This window comes from Pinus tabuliformis, chromosome 8 (genome assembly GCF_031772625.1).
Source record: "Pinus tabuliformis cultivar Carrire ecotype Pingquan chromosome 8, CPIR1, whole genome shotgun sequence".
Classification (NCBI taxonomy): Eukaryota; Viridiplantae; Streptophyta; class Pinopsida; order Pinales; family Pinaceae; genus Pinus; species Pinus tabuliformis.
The window spans coordinates 1,615,882,207-1,615,887,906 of NC_142294.1; the positions used below are offsets into that span (position 1 = coordinate 1,615,882,207).

The following is a 5,700-nucleotide window of genomic DNA, read 5'->3' on the forward strand; positions in this document are numbered from 1 at the left end:
AGGATGGTTATATCACTGTGAATGCCCAACATATAACTAACATGCCTAGATGGTAGACACAAATTAGACACCATGAACAAATCTTCCTAAACAACCCCACTAACAACATAAAAAAATTCATCAAAAGCACCCAGTATCGTAGTAAACAAAGTATTGCAGCACTATTTGTGGCTAAAAATTGGATGATTATAATGAGCCAACCAACCATGACACCAAAGCCACAGGCATATCACAAACATAGACACTTCATATTACTCTAGGGTTGTATCACCATGCTATTCATGGTCCTTTAAACTCCTTGACAACTCATGGGCACTGTTATATCAAACAAAATACGTGAGATATAAACGAAGGAAACCCAAATCAAAGGAATTAATGAACCTAATTATCAAACAAAACATGATCGCAACTATGCAATGAGACCATAATTTTATAGATTAATTTTTGTTTTTGTTTTTTGTTTTGTTTTTGTTTTTGTTTTGTTTTTGTTTTGTTTTGTTTTTGTTTTTGTTTTTTTGTTTTGTTTTGTTTTTGTTTTTGTTTTTTTGTTTTGTGTTGTTTTTGTTTTGTTTTTTCCAATGGACTGGCCAGGTGAAATATTTTCCATTACAATGTATAACAAGATCCCACCTCTTGATAGCTTGACATGTTAGCATTAAGGAAACATCTAGATTCTTAGATAGTTTCCTTATACATGGATGCTCAACTGTTATATGATTTCAAGTGTTTGCAATGATCAATGTACCCACGAAATTTTGTTAGCATTTGCATTATAAATTGCTCTTTAATTTCTTTGATGTAGTGAACTTGATATAATTTTTCAGCCATGCCGAGAGCATCCCTGTTTGAACTGGTACAAAGTCCTATCTTTTAGCAGGTTGTTTGGTTCTATTTCTATAAATTGATTTAGATCTGCAATTTGTTTCTTACTTAAGGAATATCTATTCACATTCTCTATAATAGAATTTTTCCGTAGAAACTGAAAACATCAATCACATGGTGAGTTAGCTATTATTTGTCATGATAGTCACAGTGTGGGAGTTTAAGTCCTCTATATCAGGCACATGATGTTCTATGATTGAGAAGTTTCTCATGGGTTTAATGATAAACTATGACTTCCAAATCGAAATAATTTCACATGGAACTTAGGTTCATATAGGAGGAAACTATAGAAAAAAAAACTTGAAATTTCATGTGTGTTTAGGGATTGCTACTCTCATAGACCGATGGCTTTTAAAGGTTGTTTGCACTTATTTCTCGCATGTGGTCCTTAATTACTAGAATGAAAGGAGTTATGCCCTTTTCAAAGTCCATTCGTTTTTCTGAAACTTTGCATTATAAGAAGTCTTACTGGTTTGCTCCATACTCGCCTTAAATTTGTAATGTTTTCAACCATGGTTACCTGATTGGTTTGTTGTCCTTATGATTGTGCTAAATCCCCATTATAGACATGGATAGGTAATATACATTTAGTAGACTATTGTTCCTATTCTTATTTCAAAATTATTTGATCCTTAAAGGTAATTTTATTTCTTTGTTTCAATATTCATTATTCTAAGCTTGTTAAACTTTCAATGTTTAATCAATTTGCATTTTCATTGTGTAGGCACCAATACTAGAATTTTTAGACATGATAACATGGCCAGTCTATTTGGTAGATACCTAAAAGTGTAAGGTTTTAGTAAAATCTGTGGTTAAAAGGTTAGTTGTTTGATGCTTTTGGATGGTGAGTACTATAACACACCAATGCCTATGAAACTTACTATTTTATAATTTCTCTATGATGATCTCATGGAAGTTGAATAAATAAGGGCATAAATTAGCATGCGGCTAAATGATGAGCCAAATGTAGAGATTGATATCAATGTTAACTCATCCCCTGGTGTGCGGTTAGTTAATTTTGGCCTGGGAGGGTATGCAAGCATTTATGGAAAGAAAACGAGGAATTAGAATACACTAAAAAAATGACCATGGAAGCTCCATTTCAAATTAAATGTGTGTTGAAAATGTAAATTATGTTGAGATAAGACAACATTACAATGCAAATTACACTGTAACTAGGCCACTAAAATGAAAAAAGAATGTCTGTAGGAAATTTGAACAGTGATGATTGTTGCCTTTGAGGGATGGATGGTACTTTAATTTGTTGTGACAATTGTCCCACTACATATCATTTTATATGTGTGAGTGTTTCAAAATATTTTTTACTTGAAGGGGATTGGTATTGCCCTAAGTGTTTGGTGAAAGAAAGAAGCAAAGGACTTGAGGAATGGAGTGATTTGCAAGGATCTCAGTTATTGGGATGTTGAACAACCAATAGTTCTACAAGGGTCTACTTTTTAGAAGAATGACAATGATGTGATATGTCTTGCACAACATTATGCAATAACCCACCTAGGGTACATCTTGTGAGTGGTGGTTCTTTATAGAGAATTGTTGCATTCTCTTCAGTTGATAGAGGAAAGCTCAGATGAGAAAGTTTAGTCAAGGACAACTTTGATTACAAAGATTTTGAAACTTCTTGTTAGCCTTACAGAGGTGACAACTTTTGTTGTATCAAGTAACCAATTACTGATAAATATTAGTGAAGTGGCTGGTCTTTTGCCTAGCTTGTTTAAGATGAGATTTGAAACTACCAATCATGATCCTTTGGATGTGGAGAACAATCTAGATCATCAACTGTCACTTAATTTGGAAACTTTCTTGCAATTTGTTCATGATGTGGTTTTGGATGATACCATTTTTGAGAACATACACACATTTATTCTTGCTGATTTATTAGACATATTGGATGGAAGAATGTGGAGGAATGAGAAACATATTGTTGGGAAGCTTCCTATGGTTTACAAGCCTGAGGTTATTATTAAGATTTTGAGATTTTCTTGGGACAGTGCAAAACTATAAAAACTTCATTGGAAACAAACCAGTTAGGGTGGTCATGAAGGAGATGGGGTTTTAGAATTAACTTCTACTGCTTTATCTTAAAACCTTCGCTCACAAAATTTTGCCTTAATTGGTGAGTGCAACAAGGAAATAAACTAAGTGTTATATTTCCAAAGATAGGTCACTAGCTAGAGGATCTAATAGCTATTGAAAGTTTTTTGCGTGAAAAAGGAATACAAACAAGGCCCAGGGGGTATAAGTTGTGGCCAACTACTAGAAAGGGTGGGTTGGGAGTAAATGATGTAGAGTCTGCAAGTGTCATGAAGATGTTTCACTCTTTAGAGATATGTTTTCAAATGCTGATAGGAAAGTAGCTACGTCTAATGGACATGAACAACCCTGCCCTACAAATGATAGTGTTTTTGACTCCAATATACCTTTACAATGAGATGTTGAAGTGCTTAACTTTCTTAAAGAGTGCATTTTTTTCTCTAGATTAGCATTCTTCTATGTACAAAGAAGCTTGTCACCAACTTAATGAAGAGCATGTCAGTTCTCTTTTAGAAATGTTACAGCCACAACTTTCAGTTGTTTATGACAGAATGGAGGGGGATGGTACTTCATATGTGCCTTATGAAAAACACTTCCTTGAAAATTTTGACAAAGCATGCCTTAACTTGTTACATGACCTTGTTATGAGGCGTGCCTTATGCAACAAACTTGAAGAACACCTAGTAAATGAAATAATGAAGGTACAGGATGGGAGGATTGTTTATACCGATGATGCTCTTGTTCTTGTAGCTGGCATTCTTGTTATAAGGAAATCCACATGGTCTAGTTTGGGTGATGACTCTTTGAGATTTAAAATCTACAGAGGCTACATAGGTTTTATTGTTGAGAAAGTGAAAGCTACATATTCAGTGTGCTTAAATATGCAAGAAGTTTGTGCAAGTCTTCGATCCCTGTTTCATTTGGAAGTTCTTCTCATGGATTTTCATTTTTTGAATGTGGTTCAAAAAATCAAAATGGCAGAGAATATTTTTTCTAACCTCAACAATGTAATTTGTCCTCCATTGGAACTCAACAACCTGCAATTACTTTGCTTGTCTTTACTCATTTCAAGATTGATGTTGATTCTCTGCATATTATTCTCTAGTCCACCACCTTCCCATCCTGGATGATGTTCAATATAAGAAATAATTTAATACATATCACACAATGAGGCATATTTCAGCTGCACATAGGAATAGGCTGCTTGGAATCATGGGTATATCATGTGGTTCAAAGCGTTATAAATGTGAACGTGGGAGTCATAGAAGAACATGGAATGGTTACCATCTTTCAACAACTGATTGATGTTAGTGGGGTTCATAATTGGGGTATTATAGAACAAAAATCTCTTTAGGGTATGGGTTTAAATTAGTCTGATTTGTTTTTGGTTATTTGTCGTATTTTGGATGTGTTGTAGAGTAGGGAAGCCTCTCAAGTGCACAAGCTTATGCTTGAAATATATTGTTTTGTACTTGGTGATGAGCCCCAGAAATGGGTAACTATATGGGTTCATTTTACCTCCTAATTCGACTTGATCCACCATCCTCATTAGTTTATTGCATGTTTTTGATTATATTTATGCTAATAGAGTGAATTGGGTTAGTCATTATGCCAAAAAGTCTAATGTGTGCTTTATGCAGTTTTTTGGTCAATTTTGAGACAAAATCAAAGGTTTTAATGAGAACTTGGTTGCCAAATTCATGAAAGAACAAGGGAGAGGATTTGTAGGAAGGTGTCCCCTTCATTTATGAGCCCTTACCTCAAATTCTCCACCAGCATCTCGGAGTTCAAGGGCCACCACATCGATTATCACAAGGGCAGCCGAGCAAGGGCTAGTAAAGTTGCTGTTAACTGCAAGTGTTGGCAGCCGAGTTCCTAAAGTTTAGGAGGAATGTTGGGGTCCTCAATTTGTATAAATAAGAAGGTTTAGGGCCTCAGTTTGGTGAGGTAGGAGTTAGTTATATTTTAGTCAGTAGGTTAGCTCTGCATTTCAGCACATTTTCGAGCTTTTTTCTTGTAGACAGTTTTTGGGATGTAACTATTATTTTTTGATCAATAAAGATGAATCCAACTTTGCACCAGCTTTAATCTTTTTTAGGAGGCTGTAGCTCTTGGGGTTGGGCCCAACCTAAGTGCTAGTACCTCCTTTGTGTACTTTTATGTGTCTTTGCTGCATTCATAGAATAATTTCTGTTATTTAGGTTAAAATCTTGTTTTGTTACTTAGGTTGTTTTTGATGATTAAAGTAGATTTTATACTTCAGGTTGATTTGATAGTTTGGTAAAGGAAAATATCTGCAAAAAGGCCATCAAGCAATCCTTGATACGATCTCTCCCTCCTTGGGACCATGAGCTGAGACCAAGGCATATTTGCTGCCACAAAAACACTATTTTTGCCTCTTCATGCAATTGCTAGTGTTAGATTTTAGTTGGAAAAGTTGCTACCAATAATATTTGCATGTTTAGATCCGTTCTTGCTTAGTTTCCATAGTTATCTTGCATGATTTTCTGCCAATAAACTTCTGTTCATCATGCTTCTGGTTTTTTAGGTCAAAGTAGGTCAAAATAGCTAGATCTCTGGTTTTTCTAGTCTTTCTTCGATCAATTTTGAGAAATAGTGTGCAGAGCATCTGTAATACCTCCCTATCTATCCTTCCTCCATCATACCACCAACTCCAACCCCTAATTCTAGATTCCTTCCCTTTTTTCCACCCTTTTCCAACTTGACATAATTTCCATATCTTTGTGCAACCTTGCTCCCTCCATC

At 35.0% G+C, this 5,700-nt stretch overlaps 1 pseudogene; it reads left to right on the top strand.

Moving 5' to 3' along the window:
• The first annotated feature begins 2,106 nt into the window (after positions 1-2,106).
• Positions 2,107-4,459, top strand: LOC149242256 (auxin transport protein BIG-like; annotated as a pseudogene).
• The last annotated feature ends 1,241 nt before the right edge of the window (positions 4,460-5,700 follow it).